The sequence below is a fragment of the Euleptes europaea genome, chromosome 19, assembly GCF_029931775.1.
Source record: "Euleptes europaea isolate rEulEur1 chromosome 19, rEulEur1.hap1, whole genome shotgun sequence".
NCBI lineage: Eukaryota > Metazoa > Chordata > Lepidosauria > Squamata > Sphaerodactylidae > Euleptes > Euleptes europaea.
This window is the reverse complement of record NC_079330.1, coordinates 5,396,134-5,417,188: the sequence shown is the minus strand read 5'-3', so window position 1 is coordinate 5,417,188 and position 21,055 is coordinate 5,396,134. Positions and strand designations below refer to the sequence as shown.

At 49.2% G+C, this 21,055-nt stretch overlaps 1 protein-coding gene across 1 annotated transcript in view; it reads right to left on the bottom strand.

The window, feature by feature from the left end:
- AGRN (agrin) overlaps nucleotides 1-17,753 on the bottom strand; it is a 275,573-nt gene extending 257,820 nt beyond the window's left edge. Inside the window, exon 1 of the mRNA XM_056865508.1 lies at nucleotides 17,643-17,753. The gene's annotated coding sequence lies outside the window, so the exon portion shown is untranslated. The remainder of the gene's footprint in view (nucleotides 1-17,642) is intronic.
- Nucleotides 17,754-21,055: the final 3,302 nt, after the last annotated feature.

Genomic DNA, 21,055 nt, shown 5'->3' with positions numbered 1-21,055 from the left:
TTTGCATTTGGCATGCTTTTGAACAATTAATGTTCGTTCAAAGCCCCTAAGCTGGGCGGCAGGGAGTCCAGGGAAGGCAGACGCGATGGCTGCTCAACTTACCCGTGCGTGCCCACAGAGAGGGCTCAGCGTGCCAAGTCCGGCACTCGTGCCATAGGTTCGCCAACACGGCCATAGATAGAACAGCAGAGTAGGGTTGCCAATTTGGGCTTGGGAAATTCCTGAAGATTTGAGGGGGGATGGGAGGGCTGGTTTTGGAGGGGGGGAGAGAGCTCAGCAGGGATGCCATGCTGCACAATCCCCCCCTCCAAAACTGCCATTTTCTCCAAGCAAACGGATCTTTTGAGGTCTGGAGATCAGTTGTCGCTGCGGGAGAAATCCAGGCCCAACATAGTGGTTGGTATCAAAGAGCAGGAGAGAGGGCGGACTTTAAAAACCCCGGTCCCTCCACTGATTTCAGGAGAAATTTTTTAAAAGCCTTGCAATGGGGTGAAAGAAGACGAAGAAGAAGAGTTGGATTTTATATGCCGACTTTCTCCACCACTGAAGAAACAAACTGGCTGACCATCACCTTCCCTCCCCCTCCCCACAACAGACACCCTATGAAGTAGGTGTAGCTGAGAGAGCTCTAAGAGAACTGTGACTAGCCCAAGGTCACCCAGCTGGCTTCATGCGGAGCAGTGGGGAAACAAACCCGGTTCACCAGATTAGCCTCCGCCACTCATGTAGAGGGGTGGGGAATCAAACCCGGTTCTCCAGATCAGAGTTCACCGCTCCAAACCACCGCTCTTAAGAAGAAGAGGAGTTGGTTTTTCTATGCCTACTTTCTCTACCCCTTAAGAAAGAAGCAAAGTGGCTTACAATCACCTTCCCTTCTCCTCCCCACAACAGACACCCTGTGAGGTAGGAGGGGCTGAGAGAGCTGTGACTAGCCCAAGGTCACCCAGCTGGCTTTGTGTGCAGGAGTGGGGAAACCAACTTGGTTCGCCAGATTAGCGTCCACCAACTCATGAGGAGGAATGGGGAGTCAAACCCGGTTCTCCAGATCAGAGCTCCCCGCTCCAAACCACCGCTCTTTACCACTGCACCACACAAGCAGCTGGAAGGTAAGGAGCTGGAGCCAACCCCCACACACACACCTGTGCAGCAGCAGCAGCCTTCAACTCCCAAGGGCAGACCTTGCCCTCCCCAAGGAAGGCTGCCTTTTCTTCCGAGAACTGGCCACCCGCCAGGTAGCAGAACCACCTCAAGGTAAAAGGAACCGTAACAGACCGGCAGCGGCCTCCCCGTTGCAACGTACACAGATTTCTTTTGTTTGCGGCTGCAAATGCACCCGGTCTTCTATCAGGACGACTCGAGGGGAGGGAAGCTGCCACTTAGAGGGCAGAGAGAGGAGAAACGTGTACGCGCAGAGACCCAGGTGAGAGGGGGCAAGCAGCAGGCGCTCCAGAGGTAAGGAATGCGCCGGGAACGGTGCCAGCCGAACGCGCTTGCCAAGAGAAGGCGCAAAAGCTGCTTCCCTCCCCCCGGTCAGCGCCCAGAACCTGCCCGCTACCAGCTGTTTGCCAAGCCGCACCCTGCGGCTACACTTTACCCCAGATTCAAGTCGAGGCAGAAAGGGGAAAGGAGCAAAGGGCCCCACCTATTTTCTGCGCGAGGCAAGAGAAAAGGCAACCGGCACTGTGCAGACCCTCCCGGGCAGGGCAGGGCTGGGCGTCGCATCCCCAGCTCCAATGGGGGGTGGAAGGTGCTTCTACGCTGGGTAGTGAGTTTTGCTGGGAGAGCCGAAGACGAGTTCCCAGCTCATTTTTTCCTGCAGGCTTCTCAGGGCGGCACGTAGAGTTCTCTCCTCCTCCATTTTATCCTAGTGACCAAAGTGAAGGAGGGCAACTGGCCCAAGGACACCCAGAGAGTAGGGGGTTTGAACCCGGGTCTCCTGATTCCTCACCTGCCACATTTTTCTCCCTCTCTCATAATACTAGAACCAGGGGTCATCTGCTGAAGCTGGAGGGGTGAGAGAATCAAAATAGATAAAAGGAAGTATTTCCTCACACAATGCGTAGTTCATTTGTGGAACTCCCTGCCCCAGGATGTGGTGATAGCTGCCAACTAAGAGGGGAGTGGACATGTTCATGGAAAAGAGGGCTATACATGGCTGCTAGTCAAGATGAATATTAATCATGATGCATACCTATTCCCTCCAGGATCACAGCAGCAGGCCTATTAACATGAACACATGAAGATGCCTTATACTGAATCAGACCCTTGGTCCATCAAAGTCAGTATCGTCTACTCAGACTGGCAGTGGCTCTCAGGCTGAGGTCTTTCGCACACCTACTTGCCTAGTCCCTTTAACTGGAGATGCCGGGGATTGAATCTGGGACCTTCTGCATGCCAAGCAGATGCCTTATACTGAATCAGACCCTTGGTCCATCCAAGTCAGTATTGTCTACTCAGACCAGGAGGGCTCTCCAAGGTCTCAGGTTGAGGTCTTTCACATCACCTACTTGCCTAGTCCCTTTTAACTGGAGTTGCTGGGGATTGAACCTGGGACTTTCTGCATGCCAAGCAGAGGCGCTACCACTGAGCCACAGCCCCTCCCCACCCAGGCAGGACAATGCTGCTGCAGCAGTCTTGTTTGTGGGCTTCCTAAAGGCACCTGGTTGGCCACTGTGTGAACAGACTGCTGGACTTGATGGACCTTGATCTGATCCAGCATGGCCTTTCTTATGTTCTTTTGTTAACAACCCTGCGAGGAAGGGTAAGCTGAAGGAGAGCGACTGGCCCAAGGACACCCAGAGAGTAGGGGGTTTAAACCGGGGTCTCCTGGTTCCTAGCCTGCCACATTTAACCACTGCATCACTCTTGGCTCCAGTTATCGGTCACTCAGAGTCCCCATCTACTTCAGTTCCAAGCCCTGTAAAGGCTTTTTTATTGCCCCAAATTACAATTACATCTGCCCATCCCTACTGCCTCTTGTACGCTTGAACAGCCCAACGATCATTATTCCATTAAGAGCTATTAAATAATATTTATACGGCCTCGTCCACGCATGCGATGCCTTACCGATAGGAAAGGCCGCTCTTTTCCCAAGAGGAACTCACAATTGCATCCACCTCCCTGCTTTACGGCTTTGATTTTGTGTGTGCGTTAAATGCTTCTGTCAAATCGCTTCCGACTCACGGAGACCCTAAGAATTAATGACCACCAAAATGCCTTGCTCCTTAGCAGCCTTGCTCAGGTCTTGCAAGCGGAAGGCTGTGGCTTTCTTGGTTCAGTCAATCCATCTCATGTTGGGTCTTCCTCTTTTCCTGCTGCTTTCCTCTTTGATTTTATTCCTCTGTGGGGGGGTTTTACATTCTGTTGCGGCTTTTAAGCTACTCTTACAGGTTGCATTTTATGCCTGTCTGCTGAGTGACTATTTTAAATTATTATTACTATGATTAACTATTTTTAAGTCACTGACCGCTGGCTGTGGCTAAACTGGATGGACCTTTGGAGAGCCAGCGAGGTGTAGTGGTTAAGAGCGGTGGTTTGCAGCGGTGGACACTGATCTAGAGAACCGGGTTTGATTCCCCACTCCTCCACGTGAGTGCCGGAGGCTAATCTGGTGAACCGGGTTGGTTTCCCCACTCCTCCACGTGAAGCCCGCTGGGTGACCTTGGGCTAGTCACAGCTCTCTTAGAGCTCTCTCAGCCCCACCTACCTCACATGGTGTCTGTTGTGGGGAGGGGGAGGCGACTATAAGCCAATTTGAGTCTCCCTTAAGTGGTGCAGAAAGTCAGCATATAAAAACCAACTCTTCTTCTTCATCCAGTATGGCCCTGCTTGTGTTCTTAACCTCAACACAACAGACAAAGTTTGTGTATTGTTAAGGGGCATGACGGTGAGGCAGCAATTATCAGTTGTTCGAGTGTGGGATTAGAATCTGGGAGACCTGAGTTCAAATCCTCACTCACACCCAGAAGCTCACTAGGCGACCTCGGGCCACCCACACACCCCATCAGCCTAACCTACCTCACAGGGTTGTCATTGTGAGGGTAAAATCAAGGAGGGGAAGAATATCAGCCTCTTTAGGTCGCCACTGGGGACACAAGTGAAGCAAATGAGATGGCCCACATTCACACCTGAACCCCGCTGGGGCTCACCTAAACCAAGACAGACTCAATCAACTTCTGTCATATGGAGACAATACAGACCTACCTACCAAGCCTGTTGCAAGGATTTCTGAGAGCAAGCAGGTCTACTCTGAGCATTACACAAGTTCAGTACAGCAGTTAAGAGCGCCCAGTCCAGGAGATCCAGGTTGATGCTCATTGGAGACTATACGTTATATTTTTGGAGACTATACATTATATTTTATTTATCAGTGGATACCCTACTTCATTACACTTTATTTATCCGTACTCCATGAGAGGCAGGAACCTCTGAACTCTGTCATCATCCATTTGGTATAACAACCAAATCCCTTTCAGTCCCCCCTACACAGGAAATCACACCTCAAGATTTAGGACAGGATCCATATCAAGTTTATTCTGCTCCAACTCCTTTCTCCCCCCCCTCCCACCCTTCTGTGATTTGTTTCTTATAAAAATCTCCAAAACCATTTCCTTCCCTTAGCGTCTGAAGAAGTGAGCTCTGATTCTCAAAAGCTCCCGCCGGAATAAATGCTATTAGCCTTGAAGGTCCTACTGGATTTCTGTGCATGGGACAGCTACCCCGCTCTCAGCTTACGCTACCTCGCAAGGCTGTCGTGAGGATAAGAAGCGCACGGACCACGAGGGCTGCCCTGATTTCCTCAGAAGAAACGGAGGGATAGAAATGGGATTGGGAGACAAGAGAAATGCCACGGGGCTTTTAGTCTGGATAGCTCTCCCGGGCCAGCTGTGGTTAAATCCACTTCAAGCTCAGCTCTGGTTCCCCCCACCCTGAATTTATAACACAGACAAATCTTTTCAAGTATGAAGGCACTTCAAGCGAGAGCAGAGAGAGGTCAGGAGGCCTCTCCTGCAAGCAGCAATTTGGATTCCTTGGTCCTACAAGCAAACGAACGAAGGGAATGGGCGGAGGGAGGCATCAGCGTAGGGGAGACAGAACCCATCAAGGGCAATTAAAGCCCTCTTGGCACCGCGATTTGCCAAGCACATGAAGAGTGCTTCAAATGACCGTGAAAGAAAAGGAGGCCAGGTCTGAGAAACAGCAGCTATTTACATTTGCCATCAAGTCGCAGCCCACTTACGGCAACCCCGTAGGGTTTTCAAGGCAAGAGACCTTCAGAAGTGGTTTCCCATTGCCTGGACTTCCTTGGTGGTCTCCCATTTAAGTACTAACCGGGGCTGACCCCGCTTAGCTTCCAAGGTCTGATGAGATCAGGCTAGTCTGGGCCATCCAGGTCAGGGCAGGTGGTGGGAAGTGCCATTATGTTACAGCCGACTGATGACAACCCCGTAGGGTTTTCAAGGCAAGAGTCCTTCAGAGGTGGTTTGCCATGGTCTCCCATCCAAGTACTAACCAGGGCTGACCCCGCTTAGCTTCCAAGATCTGATGAGATCAGGCTAGTCTGGGCCATCCAGGTCAGGGCAGGTGGTGGGAAGCGCCATTATGTTACAGCCGACTGATGACAACCCCGTAGTGTTTTCAAGGCAAGAGTCCTTCAGAGGTGGTTTGCCATTGCCTGGACTTCCTTGGTGGTCTCCCATCCGAGTACTAACCGGGGCTGACCCCGCTTAGCTTCCAAGATCTGATGAGATCAGGCTAGTCTGGGCCATCCAGGTCAGGTGGTGGGAAGCGCCATTATGTTACAGCCGACTGATGACAACCCCGTAGTGTTTTCAAGGCAAGAGTCCTTCAGAGGTGGTTTGCCATTGCCTGGACTTCCTTGGTGGTCTCCCATCCAAGTACTAACCAGGGCTGACCCCGCTTAGCTTCCAAGATCTGATGAGATCAGGCTAGTCTGGGCCATCCAGGTCAGGGCAGGTGGTGGGAAGCGCCATTATGTTACAGCCGACTGATGACAACCCCGTAGGGTTTTCAAGGCAAGAGTCCTTCAGAGGTGGTTTCCCATTGCCTGGACTTCCTTGGTGGTCTCCCATCCAAGTACTTACCGGGGCTGACCCCGCTTAGCTTCCAAGGTCTGATGAGATCAGGCTAGTCTGGGCCATCCAGGTCAGGGCAGGTGGTGGGAAGCACCATTATGTTACAGCCGACTGATGACAACCCCATAGGGTTTTCAAGGCAAGAGTCCTTCAGAGATGGTTTGCTATTGCCTGGACTTCCTTGGTGGTCTCCCATCCAAGTACTAACCAGGGCTGACCCCGCTTAGCTTCCAAGGTCTGATGAGATCAGGCTAGTCTGGGCCATCCAGGTCAGGGCAGGTGGTGGGAAGCGCCATTATGTTACAGCCGACTGATGACAACCCCGTAGGGTTTTCAAGGCAAGAGTCCTTCAGAGGTGGTTTGCCATTGCCTGGACTTCCTTGGTGGTCTCCCATCCGAGTACTAACCTGGGCTGACCCCGCTTAGCTTCCAAGATCTGATGAGATCAGGCTAGTCTGGGCCATCCAGGTCAGGGCAGGTAATGGGAAGCGCCATTATGTTACAGCCGACTGATGACAACCCCGTAGGGTTTTCAAGGCAACAGTCCTTCAGAGGTGGTTTGCCATTGCCTGGACTTCCTTGGTGGTCTCCTATCCAAGTACTAACCGGGGCTGACCCCGCTTAGCTTCCAAGGTCTGATGAGATCAGGCTAGTCTGGGCCATCCAGGTCAGGGCAGGTGGTGGGAAGCGCCATTATGTTACAGCCGACTGATGACAACCCCGTAGGGTTTTCAAGGCAAGAGTCCTTCAGAGGTGGTTTGCCATTGCCTGGACTTCCTTGGTGGTCTCCCATCCAAGTACTTACCGGGGCTGACCCCGCTTAGCTTCCAAGGTCTGATGAGATCAGGCTAGTCTGGGCCATCCAGGTCAGGGCAGGTGGTGGGAAGCGCCATCATGTTACAGCCGACTGATGACAACCCCGTAGGGTTTTCAAGGCAAGAGTCCCTCAGAGGTGGTTTGCCATTGCCTGGACTTCCTTGGTGGTCTCCCATCCAAGTACTAACCGGGGCTGACCCTGCTTAGCTTCCAAGATCTGATGAGATCAAGCTAGTCTGAGCTAACCAGGTCAGGGCAGGTGGTGGGAAGCGCCATCATGTTACAGCCGACTGATGACAACCCCGTAGGGTTTCCAAGGCAAGAGACATTCAGAGGTGGTTTGCTATTGCCTGCCTCTGGCAGCTACATTAGTCAGTGACAAAACTATACTCAAGAGAGATTTATGAGCTGGTAACAGGCAATGGCCGGGGGGGGAGGAGAGAGAGAGAGATGGGGAAAGGCTTTTAAAATAATATTTAAAATTTAAACTAGGGCTGGGAGCGTTTGTTAATGGATACGACCCATCCATTACTGCAGGATGGAAAATTCCAATAAAGAAGCTGAGGCATTAACTGGAACTGCTGCACATAAAAGGGGTGGGTGTAAGGAGGTCTCATGGGAGAAGCAAGGATCACAACTTATAGATTTGCACGCAAGCCTTCCCCCAGGTGCCAGCATGGGGAGAGCCAGTGTGGTGTAGTGGTTAAGAGCGGTGGACTCTGATCTGGAGAACCGGGTTCGATTCCCCACTCCTCCACATGAGCGGCAGATTCTAATCCGGTAAACTAGATTGGTTTCCCCACTCCTACACACGAAGCCAGCTGGGTGACCTCGGGCTAGTCACAGCTCTCTCAGCCCCACCTACCTCACAGGGTGTCTGTTGTGGGGAGGGGGAGGTGATTTCAAGCTGGTTTGAGTCTCCCTCAAGTGGTAGAGAAAGTCGGCATATAAAAACCAACTCTTCTTCTTCAGGTGCACATGCGCGCACACACACGGAATATTATCTGGTATTAATACACATTCGGATGCAGAGAAAATTATATTTCTGTTAGATATTGATGCATTTGCATCATATAGAGTCTCTTTGCTCTTGCAGCAAAGAAAATAAGGTCTAACGTGGTATCGGAATAAGCAGCTGCTTTTCTTTTAAATTGAAATGTTTTAGCATAACTCATTGTTTAATATTTTACTTGTTGATCGATTGTACTTGTATTTTATTTATTTGTTTTAGCAAATTGTGATGGCCAACGGCTTTATACAATAAAATTTTCATTTCATTTCACACACAGAGATTATGCCATGTTATGCCATGGAACGTCCATGAAAATTCCAACTGCTCAGGGTGGAAAGCTATCAGTAATGGACAACCTACAGGTTTGGTTAGGAAGAACAGCCTGCCATTGACAGCGCAGGAGTGTAGGAGACTATAGCCCAGCAGTTATAAAAATGCAGTTTGGCATGTGATGTGATTTAACCCGCTAATGTTATGCCCACAGCTATCGTTTTTAATTGGGCCAGGAGGCAGAGTTAATTTTTGCACTTAAGTTTGGCTCTCCGTGCCAGCTGCGATATAATTCCCTCCTTCTGCCGAATGGCAGGCAGCAAGAGCCAGTTAAACCATCTCCAGTTAAAGGGACTACGCAGGTGGGTGATGTGAAAGACCCCTGCCCGAGACCCTGGAGAGCCGCTGCCGGTTTGAGTAGACAATACTGACTTGGATGGACCAAGGGTCTGATTCAGTATAAGGCAGCTTCATGTGTTCATGTGTTCAAGAGCCAATGAAACGGTGCTTTCTCAATATGGCCATTCAATTAAACTACAGTTTAAACTAATCAAGGCTAGTGTGGTGATCTGTTTTAGCTATCATCGTACGCTGCCTTGAAGCAAGAGGAAAGGCGGGATATAAATGTTTTCATAAATGAATAACTAAGCTGCGATGAACACATGAAGCTGCCTTCTACTGAATCAGACCCTCGGTCCATCAAAGTCAGTATTGTCTACTCAGACCAGCAGTGGCTCTCCAGGGTCTCAGGCAGGGGTCTTTCCCATCACCTACCTGCCTGGTCCCTTTAACTGGAGATGCCGGGGATTGACCCTGGGGCCTCCTGCATGCCAAGCAGATGCTCTACCACTAAGCCACGCCCCCTCCCCATGAATGCACATAGTCAAAGAAGACATGGGTTCAAGTTTGGATTCGCCAAGAGGGCAGGGAAGCCAAGAAGAACTAGGGTTTAAACTCCAACAAAGCATCTTACCAGACTAACCCAACTCAGACGCACAAACCATGCCTGAAGGCTGAATCCAGCCCATACCCAGACATAAAAGCCGCATTCACTACTGTAACCATTTACCACTACCCCCAACATCCAGCCCAATGAAGAATCAGTGTCACGTGAAAGCCGGCACCCAAGATTCAAAGCAGAAGCCGATCCAAAGAAAGACCCCCGGGACCTTAGCAAGGGTATTCCACCACCCGATTCTGACACAGAGAACCAGGCAATAAAACCTCTCCAAGAGGCTACAGAAGACACCCTCTCGAGTCTCGGTGCTTCACTCCAGAGGAAGGTGCGATTAGTGCGTCTCCCCTCCGGCATCTGCCTTCTGTCCTTCTTCTGGTTGTTAATCAGCCAGCAAAGAAATTAATAGCCGGGAGCTGTTTCCACAGCATTAGGCGCCATTTCTTTCATCAGCTCCACTTCGCTTATCTCTCTGCATATCGCGGGTTTAAGCCTGAGAGGGTTAGAATTTAACCAGCAGGGACAGAAGAACCTCGGTGCAATGGGGAAGACCATTGCACCGAGCCCTGGATAAACACTCCCGGGAGAGCTGGGGTGTGTGTGCACATTGCTCTGTGAAACCAGCCCAGCCTAAGTTTCTCGCGCCAGTAAGAAAAAAAGGTTAACTGACATTGTTCTGGAAGTGCTAGCAAATAATGAAATAAGAAGAATCCCTATGCTGACCAATGGGGAGTATAACAAACCAAGAAACATGTCTAGTTGTTATGTGTACTGCTTTATTCCATGATATTTCTGATCTTGAGCCTCTGTGCTGTTTCTTGGTTTGTTATATTGGCAAACATAAGATCCAACTATCCAAGGATCGCAACTAGAAGGAGAAGAATATAAGTTGAAATGTTATGCTGGTGATGTGGTGGTAACCATTTTCAGCCCTTTGGCACCTAATGGATATAGCAGAAGAATTTGGATCTTATGCAGGCTATAAAATAAAGACAAGACGAAAATGATTTTAAAGCATCTGTCAAAACAAGAGGAAGATATGACTGGACTGATTGCAGGATGTAAAGTGACAGAAGAAGTTGTAAAATATTTGGGTATTAAAATAACCGGCCGTAATAAGACCCTTTTCGACGATAACTATAAAACAACATGGACCAATATAGAGAAGGATGAGGTAAGATGGTCAAAACTAAAAATCTCATGGCTGGGAGGGATCTCAGCTAATAAAATGAAGTAAGAATAACAGAACCTTTCTGCCCACCTCAGATCCAATATTGGAATCAATTTTCTCCACATTTATGACCTGCCAATTCACACATGAGGTTTATACCACCATGTGCACTGCCAGAATGTCACAGCAGCTTGCCTAGACAAAGATATGAATTGGAATTCCTGCAAGCACAGAATAGTGAAAATGAATGAAAGGCTATCACCTACAGTCCCCATTTCTATGCTTCCTCTGCAGGACGCCAGATTCTTGGGCTACTCGGACCTTGCTTTCACCCAGCAAAGTAGTCACTACACACAGGGGAGGAGCCATGGCTCATTGGTAGAGCATCTGCTTGGCATGCAGAAGGTCCTAGGTTCAATCCCCGGCATCTCCAGTTAAAGGGACCGGGCAAGTAGATGATGTGAAAGACCCCTGCCTGAGACCCTGGAGGGCCGCTGCCGGTCTGAGTAGACAGTACTGACTTTGACGGACCAAGGGTCTGATTCAGCAGAAGGCAGCTTCATGTGTTCACTTACAAAGTTTAGATAATTTCAGGAACGGCTGGGAAAGCTAAGAATGGAACATCCATGTTCAGAGGAAGTATAGCTCTAAGTACCAGCTGATAGGACTAGAAATGGCCAGTGACTGTAGCCTTCATTCCTTGTATAGTAGTCCCCACCGACACCTAGATGCCCACTGTTGGAAACAGGATACTGGGTTAGATATGCTTTGTGTTTCCTTTGCTAAAGCTGCACTGAGAATTAGCCAGTGAGAAGTTAAGCCACTTCCAATGAGGAGGGGGAAATTAGATGTTGCACCTCAACCGAGACCATATGAAAGTTTTTCTGACAGTTAAGAGAGGTTCCTCAGTGGAACAGGCTTCCTCGGGAGGTGGTGAGCTCTCCTTCCCTGGAGGTTTTTAAGCAGACGCTAGATGGCCATCTGTCAGCAAGGCTGATTCTGTGACCTTAAGCAGATGATAAGAGGGAGGGCACCTTGGCCATCTTCTGGGCATGGGTAACTGTGTGTGTGTGTGGGGGAGGTAGTTGTGCAGGGGGTTGGACTAGATGACCCTGGTGGTCCCTTCCAACTCTATGATTCTATGAAACCAACATATCCACTGCTGAATACAGAACAGAAGCGAATAATGCCAAATCGTCCTCATTAAGTGATTTTCAGCCTGAACCTTTAAACCCAGAAAAAGCGTCTTTCTTCGATGACAAGAAAACTTTGTTGTTTCTACTCCCAGTAGTACCAACCTTCTCAGCCCTTTACTAGTTCGCTTGTGCAGAATATGCAAACTCAAATGCAATTTGAAAATTTTACAGGCTCCCATTGTCTCCCTCCCCATTGTTTCCCCATCCGCATGCTGGAAAAAAGCATTCCTTTACACCTCTCCCCATATACATTCACAATGCAGAGGATTGCTATAGAAATTGCAATATATTGGTGCCAGTGATACGCAGATTCATTTTCCACTGAAAGGACAGCTAAGGGGATATACCAACCAATCCTTTCCACTCTGGAGGACAGAATTCATTATTTTCAGCAGCCTGTTCAGCCCCCCCATGTTATCCCATTTCTCCAGATTGCTTTGAATTAAATGCTGGATCTTCCAGAAGTATCTCGAACCGTTTCAACATCTGCTTGGCCTTTAGACATCTCTCTGTCCCCTTCCTGCTTGTTTCTCGTTTGGGGGAGATTTTTGGTACTGTTGAGGTGTTTTGGATCCCCTTGGGGGGGGGAGAGGGAGACAAAGAAACAAATGCCAAACACACAATCACTGTGTTCAATTGCGCTGATTTCCAGGTAGATGTGCAAACACTTATAGCCTACCTGAATGGAGTTAAGACTGGTATACCACCTGATACAGATCTGATCATCTCTAGATCCGCACTCTGGCTGAACCCCAGATGCTGGCTGCCAGGAAAAATATATTACCAGGTGTGGTTCCAATATCTAGCTATCACCTGTGTGTGTGTTAGGTGCCGTCAAGTCGCTTCCGACTCATGGCGACCCTATGAATCAATGTCCTATCTTTAACTGACTTGCTCAGGTCTTGCAAACTGAGGTCTGTGGCTTCCTTTATTGAGTCAATCCCTCTCTTGTTGGGTCTTCCTCTTTTCCTGCTGCCCTCAACTTTTCCTAGCATGACTGTCACCTACAAAGTCCTCAAGGGAAGTGAACTAGTGTACCTGTAGGACAGCCTTTCCTATGTTCTCACCTGCACTCATTTGAGCAAAGCCTCCTGAAGGCAAAACTAGAACCTCCTTGTGCAGAGGCAGTGTATCACTGAATGCCGGTGCCCGAGAGACAATGACAAGGGAAAGCTTTGGCCTTTGCACCTGGCTTGTAGGCCTGCCCAGAGGGAGGGGGTATCCATATGGCCACTGTGAGAAACAGGATGCTGGACTAGATGGGCCTTTAGCCCGATCCAGCAGGGCTCCTGTTGATAGAAAAATACATAACATCTATAGCCAGAGGATGTCTTGAAGCTTAAACCAGAGACAGAGGTTGAAGAATCTTATAGGAGTAAATCCAGAACTGAATTCTCAACAAGCAGAGCTCTTGCCACTAGCGGATTTTAAATTTTTCCCCATCTGGAAAAAAAAAAGAGGTTAGAATAACTCACTGCGCTACAGATGTTTGGGGCTGGGCTGAATTCCCTCAAAAGCAGTTTTCAAAGTCACTCCCTCACAGGGGTTAACCTCTCTTTTAAAAAAAGGTTACTTAACATCTAAAAATACATAATTATGCAGTAAAGTCTTTCAACTGGCCCAATGAAAAACATGTGTCTTCGCCTTACAGAGGAACTTGTTCAGAATGAAGGGCGCGGCGGTGGGGGGACCACAGGACGAACGCCTGTGCAAACGGGAGATGGATCGTTCCAAGCAATTCCCAGATTAGCTATCCACTGAACCGGGATCTAAGGCAATTTGGGGCAGGACGGTTGGAAGGAAGCAGAGCAGCCAGTTTCCGATATGCTTTATAGCACCAAGGTTAAAAGCGGAAGAAGAGTGGCATTCTCCTTCTCAAATGTATCTGCTGCAAAAAATCAGGTCTGTGTTTTATTTATTATTTACAGCAAAGTTTTAAGCACAAGCAGGCTCATAATAAGTGGTACCCTTTGGGATGCAGTTATTCTTCAAATAAGCATCCGACGACTGAATCTTAGTTAGTTTCGAGTCCAGTCGCACCTTAGAGAACAACCAGATTTTCGGGGCATCGGCTTTCAAAGCTCTCTTCATCAGAGCTTTGACTCTCAAAGGCTTACGCCCGTAAAATCTGACTGGTCTTTCGAAGAATCAGAGTTGGAAGGGACCACCAGGATCATCTAGTCCAACCCCCTGCACAAGGCAGGAAATTCACAACTAGCCCCACACCCCCAGTGACCCCTACTCCATGCCCAGAAGATGGCCAAGATGCCCTCCCTCTCATCATCTGCCTAAGGTCACAGAATCAGCCTTGCTGACAGATGGCCATCTACCCTCTGCTTAAAAACCTCCAGGGAAGGAGAGCTCACCACCTCCCGAGGAAGCCTGTTCCACCGAGGAACCGCTCTGTTAGAAAATCCTTCCCAATGTCTAGACAGAAAATCTTTTGATTAAATTTCAACCCATTGGTTCTGGTCCGACCTTCTGGGGCAACAGAAAACAACACGGCGCCATCCTCTATATGACAACCCTTAAAATACTTGAAGATGGTTCTCATATCCCCTCTCAGTCTTCTCCTCGTCAGGCTAAACATACCCAGCTCCTTCAACCTTTCCTCATAGGACTTGGTCTCCAGACCCCTCACCATCTTCATTGCCGTCCTCTTTAAGGCGGTACCAGTCTCAAATCTAACTGCTCTACCAATACTGCTCTCCTGAAACCAAACCTTAGTGATTCATTCAATTCAAATGTCAAAAAGCTCTAAGCCATTTACCTGTTACAGGACCATGGCTGCATTTACTAGGATAGTAAAGTAAGAAATCCTTGCAACCTTCCCGGAAGCGCGTTACACTAATGGAGTAATCTCGAAACTGCACACTGCAAGATTTAAAGGCTCGTATTCGAACTAAACACCCATTCCTCTACACAAGAGGTTGGTTAGTGCATCACTGCATGCTTTGCCACGCAAGAGGTTGCCCGGTGCATCTCTGCATGCTTTAACATGCAGGCGCTGCCTCTTTTTGTTGCCCACTACTAAGGTCAGGTAATGTTGTGCTGCATATACTCATTAGGTGTAATCGGATAATTCAGTCACTCTTGACTTAAGAGGTTCAGCAGCATTGACTGCCCTAGGAGGAGTTCATCGTTGCATCTGCTCAAGAGTTGCTGATTGAGGCCCAGAACAGGGACTCTCACAAAAGACTGAGATCGTGTGTGTGTGTGTGTGTGTGTGAAGTGCCGTTGCTTCCAACTCATGGCAACCCTATGAATCAATGCCCTCCAGAATGTCCTATCTTTGACAGCCTTGCTCAGGTCTTGCAAATTGAGGGCTGTGGCTTCCTTTATTGAGTCAATCCATCTCTTGTTGGGTCTTCCTCTTTCCCTGCTGCCCTCAACTTTTCCTAGCATGACTGTCGTTTCTAATGACTCTTGTCTTCTCATAATGTGACCAAAATACGATAGCCTCAGTTTAGTCATTTTAGCTTCTAAGGTCAGTTCAGGCCTGATTTGATCTATAACCCACTGATTTGTTGTTGTTGTTTTGGCAGTCCACGGGATCCATAACCCTCTCCTCCAACACCACATTTCAAAGGAATCTACTTTCTTCCTATCAGCTTTCTTCACTGTCCAGCTTTCACACCCATACTAGTCATAGGGAATACAATGGCATCAATTAACTTAATCCTCTAGGTGCGAGCAATTCTCACCGATTCTAAAGCACAAGTCTTCTCAGCTGTGTGAAGGAAGCATACCTCCAATTATTATTTAGGCAGCTGACAGACACCACTGACAAGCTTTGGAAAAGGCTATAGGCAAGAAAGCGGCAACTACTTCAATACAAACATACTTAGGATTTCACTGTAAATTCATTGAGAGAGCTCAAACCCACCTGATACGTACCACTTTGTTTCATATAAAGCAGCCCGCTCATCTCAAACTCATGGAAGCTTGCTGCAGTTTCCCAGCTGGGGAGGGGACAGCTCAAACATGCTCAGAGGCACTCCTGTTTTTCCTTAATGCTGAAAACCGTTCCAAGACTCAGCCCCCAACTCACGTTCATCTCCAACCAACCTCCCCAGAATTCACTGGGACTGCCGTGGGTTACATCCAAGCAAGGAGGGGCCATGGCTCAGAGGTAGGGCATCTGCTGGGCATGCAGAAGGTCCCAGGTTCAATACCCGGCATCTCCAGTTAAAGGGACTAGGCAGGTAGGTGATGTGAAAGACCTCCGCCTGAGACCCTGGAGAGCCGCTGCCAGTCTGAGTAGACAATACTGACTTGGATGGACCCAGGGTCTGGTTCAGTAGAAGGCAGCATTCATGTGTCCCTGAAATGTCACTTTAGCTACAACTAGACATTAAGATGGCAGCCCACAATTCCCCTTCCTTTGCCTTGGGAACACAAGGTACTCTTATGCCAGTGCTTGTTCACACAATGCATTATTTGTCTCTGGAACTCACTGCCACAGGGATGCAGCGAGGTCCGTGCATTTAAAGGAAGAGTTGAATTCATGGGGGGGGGACTAACAGTTATTAGCCATGACACCCAAGTAGAACTTCCAGCTTCAGAGGCAGTATGCCTCTGAGTTCCGGATGTTGGATATGAGCCCTAGTGGCAGGCTATTTCCTTTACGTGTTGCGTTTTGGCCACTGTTTTAAAAAAAGGGGATACTGGATTAGGTGGTCCCCTTTGCTCTGATCAAGCAGAGGAGTTTGTAGAAATTTGCAGGTTACAACCATCCGTACCAAATCACGCTGTCCCACTGAAATCCATCCAGGTGAGCCAAAAGTAGGGAGCACAGCGGAAGCATCCTTCTAGGTCTGCCCACTGCAAGGCCCTCTATCAACACAGTCCTAAAGGGCTGTGACTCAGTGGCAGAGCATCTGCTTGGCCCGCAGAAGGTCCCAGGTTCAATCCCCGGCATCTCCAGTTAAAGGGACAAGGCAAGGAGTTGATGCGAAAGACCTCCGCCTGAGACCCTAGAGAGCCGCTGCCAGTCTGAATAGACAATACTGATACTGATGGACCAAGGAGTCCTGATTCAGTAGGAGGCAACTACACATGCACACCAAATCATTCACTTAATACCGAATCCTCTGCATGAATTCCTACTACCTCTGATTAGCCTTACTTTCTGGGGAAATGAGCCTAGGATTGCAGCTTTTAAAAATTCCTTCCTTTTTAAAGGAGCTGCTGATTTCTACTGTATTTACCTACCATCTAAAGCTGTACTTTTAAGATGGGGTGACCACCCTCCATTCCAGTGCACCCTCCCTGGTGTGATTACTCTGGAGTAATGATGGGCTGTGCTGACCACAGCTTAAACCATGCATCCTCCTACAACCGCTTATTTCCCCCCCCTTCTTTCTGTTACTTTTTCCTTTTAATAAATAACACTCTTTCAAACTCACAGGGGATGTACCCAGAACAAGAAAATAACTCCCATGCGGGGTGGGGTTAATTCAAAACGTCCAGCTTGATAAAGAAAGTTATGCTTTAACCAATAGCTGGGGGTGGGGGGGAGAGATAATTTAACAACCAAGCAAGCAGCCCATTTCAAGACATGCTTTTCCCTCCTAGTGGGGGCCGCAGAATGGAGCCCCCCCCCCACTTTCCATTCAAAGGGTCCTGCTGTCCATTTGCACCCACACAAAAATCGCATAATTTTACAACCAACCAAGCAGCCCATTTCAAGGCATGCTTTTCCCTCCTAGTGGGGGCCGCAGAATGAGAACCCCCCCCACTTTCCATTCAAAGGGCCCAGCTGTGCATTTGCACCAACCCCTCCTCTTCCTCCTCCACCATAACCTGCTATTCAGAAGAGGGTCCGATTCATTCTTTTAAAAGCTTGCAGGTTTCTAAACGCCTGGCCCAAAAAAGCAGTTTGCAAAAAGAAGGGGGGGGGGAAGCAGTTTGCAAAAAGAAGAAGGGGGGGAGCGGTCACGGAAAGCAACAAGTGGGGGGGGAAGGCAACCCCCCCCCAAAAAAAAAACTCTTATTAAAGAGAGGAGGGAAAAGTTTGCCAGCTTTGCAAGGGAAAAGGCCGCTTGAGCCACCGCCACGACCCGAAGCGGGAGGCGCGCCGGATCGGTCCCCCCACCCCACCCCACTTTTGCCCAATCCGAATTACCTTGCAGGAATAGGTCTGGTGCACCGGATCCACGTTCACGATCTCCTCCACCGTCCCCGTGAGGACCACGTTGGCCTCCTCCTCCCGCCGCTCCAGCTCCCTCTCCGGGCAGCCCCCCATGGCCGCCCCCAGCCAGGGGGCCAGCAGCGGGAAGAGGAGCAGGCAGGCCAGGGGCCGGGGGGGTCTCCGCTCCCACCCCATCGCGGCACAAAAGGAGGGGAAAAGAGGTGGGGGAGGATTGCAAAGGCTTGCCCGGGATCAAGCCCTGGAGCTGGCCGGCTGCATGGGTCGCTTGCTGCTTGCAGAGACTCAGTCCGGGTAGTTTTGTTGCAAAAGGGGGGAGGGGAGAAGGAGCAATCCCCGGGGGGGGGGGTTTGCAAAAAAGGAGGGGTGCAAGAAAAAGGAAGGGTGCAAGAAAAGAAGAAGCGGCAGGGCGAGATTTCTTAGCTCCCAGCAGGCGGAGAGATCCTGCTCCTTCTCCCCGGTTTGCTAGTGTGAGAAGAAAAAAAAGCTTGCAACTGAGAGTCGCGCTGGTGGAGGTTGGAGGGAGGAGGGGGGGCTCGGATTTGCATGCGATCTGAATTGCTGATAAGGGAAAGGGGGAGGGGGGAAGCTGAGGGGAGGCCTGGCCCCCAAAAAGGAGGGTAGGGACGGGGGGGGGGAGAAAGAGAGAGAGGAAGAAAAAGGAAGGGAGAGAGGCGAGCCGGGCTCCTTGCAAGAGCCGGGCTTCTTGCAAAAGCCGGGCTCGCCTTTGCAGAGGGGGAGAGACGCCCCCCGCAGGAAAGACGGCTCACGTCAGGTTAATGGATCATCGGGCCTCCAAACGTGATCTGACTTTTAAAGGTGGAGCTTTTGGGGAGGCGAAGGCTTTTCAGGGCATGCTGGTCTCCTGGCGTTCCCCTGTCTTTGCCTTTTGTTCGCCCCCAGAGGGAAGGGGCTGCAAGGGGTTGCCAGCTTTCTTCATCCCCCCCCCCCCTGGCAAGACCTTGGTGCTTTTCTTTTTTTTTTTTTTTAATTATTTTTATTATTTTCTACAATTCAACAAAAATAAACATATCTCAACAATATATTCAGTTGTAACTGCTTGTAACAAAAAAAGTTCATTGCTATTACTGAGAACATGTTATCTATAATATTCAATGCTATCGGCTATATGTGACTTCCCCGCATCTTCTTCAGTCACTAATTCTACTGGTTAACACTTTTGCATTTCAAATTAATTTCTAATCCTTATTTTCTCTCATACAGACTTGCTTTAAGCTATCTATACTACTAAGACCTTGGTGCTTTTCAAGGCTGCCAAGAAACGCAGCCGGTGAGGCTTGCCGGGATAAAAGGCTTCCCCTGTTGGATTTCTACTGGTGTAGTTGGTTAAGAGCGGTGGTTTGGTAGCGGTGGACTCTGGTCTGGACAACCGGGTTTGATTCCCCCCGCTCCTCCACGTGAGCGGCGGAGGCTAATCTGGTGAACTGGATGTGTTTCCCCTCTCCTTCACAAGAAGCCAGCTGGGTGACCTTGGCCTAGTCACAGCTCTCTCAGCCCCACCCACCTCACAGGGTGTCTGTTGAAGGGGTTGGAAGCCGGTTTGGTTCTGCCTTAATTGGTGGAGAACGTCGGCAAATAAAAACCAACTCTTCTTCTTCTACCCTAAATCCTGCCTCACTTATGAAGCCAACTCTTCCTCTACCCTAAATCCTGCCCTGACCTGGATGGTCCAGACTAGCCTGATCTCATCAGATCTTGGAAGCTAAGCGTGATGCATACCTATACCTATACAGCTAAACGTGATGCATACCTATTCTATACCTATACAGGCAGGATGGTGCTGCTGCAGTCGTCTTGTTTGTGGGCTTCCTGGAGGCGCCTGGTTGGCCACTGTGTGAACAGACTGCTGGACTTGATGGGCCTTGGTCTGATCCGCCATGGCTTTTCTCATGCTCTTATGAGGAATAAGATCTGATTTACACAGGCAAGAGAATGAAGTGGTAAAGGTAAAGGTCCCCTGTGCAAGCACCGGGTCAATCCTGACCCATGGGGTGACGTCACATCCCGACGTTTACTGGGCAGTCTTTTGTTTATGGGGTGGTTTGCCAGTGCCTTCCCCAGTCATCTTCCCGTTACCCCCAGCAAGCTGGGTCCTCATGAGGACCACATTTTGGAATGTTCCCCTATGTTAAAAAACAAACCTCTGTGCAATTAGAAAATCAGTCCTGCAAGCCCAGAGAGGGGACAGAAGCAGTCTCAGATTTCTGTTTGCACAGAGTGTTTTTTACGAAGGCACATTCAAAGTGGAATCCTTCACCTGCAGCCCTGGCGCGGCGCATTCCTTTCTGCCACCTCATTCTTTGGCATGTTTAAACCAGGCCTAAATCCCCACGGAGTTTAGCGTGTGTTTTTCCTCGCAAGCGATGGCAGCTTTGAAGAGCAAAGGACAACAGCAGGGAGATCAAATCAAACAGAGCTGCCAAATGACCAGGGGCACCCAGCCCGGTTCATTCTGGTACTTGTAAATAATTGCTTAATTTGTGGAAATGCAGGAGGTTTAGTCCTGGAAGGGGGGGGATGTGAAACAAAGCACATCTTCCTTTCCCCCATCTCTTCGCCTGCCCAAAGCACCAAGGGTTCAGTTTTGATGGGCAAAACCACATAAGTGAGACAGGATTTAGGGTAGCCAATTCCTAGAGAGTCAGAAGGTGGGAGGGGTGTTGCAAAGAAGGAACTCAGGGCGCAGAGGTACAATACACAAAGCAATCAGCTGGATTAAAACAGAGAGGAAATGCGTGGGGGCAGAAAATTAGCATCTGTAGTGAGATAAGAGGGAGGGAAGGCGGCATGGTATAGCGGCCTGATCTGAGATCTCAGAAGCAAAGCAGGGTCGGGACTTGGAAGGGAGACCTCCAAGGAAGGGTTTGCTGAGGAAAGCAATGGCAAACCACCTCTGCTTCTCCCTTGCCTTGACAGCCCTTTGAGTCCCCATAAGCCGGCTGCGACTTGAGGGTTCACACAGCGAGATAAGAATTCTGTATCTCTATTCAGCTTGGGGGCTCTGAACCTGTGAAGGAACTCAAATTCAGCAACCTCACGGTGTAATCTCCCTTTGAAGCTTCACTGAGGACTGCCACTCTTAGGTCAGCGATGGAATGATCTGGAAGATTAAAAATGTTCCTCCACTGGTTTTTGAGTACTGGGGTTTTTAATGTTGGATTTCTGTATTTATTCTTTTGCCTAGGGACTGACCTGGACGTAAATCCGTCATTAAAAACCACAACAGTGGGATCGTCTTCTTAGGGGACATTTCACATAAAAGCCTTACCTTGAAACAACATATCAACTGAATCTAGATCTCAAGATTTCCAAGTTCTCTGTTCCAAACATCCGTCTGGCTGCTGTTCTTGGTGTCTTCTTGCTTCTGA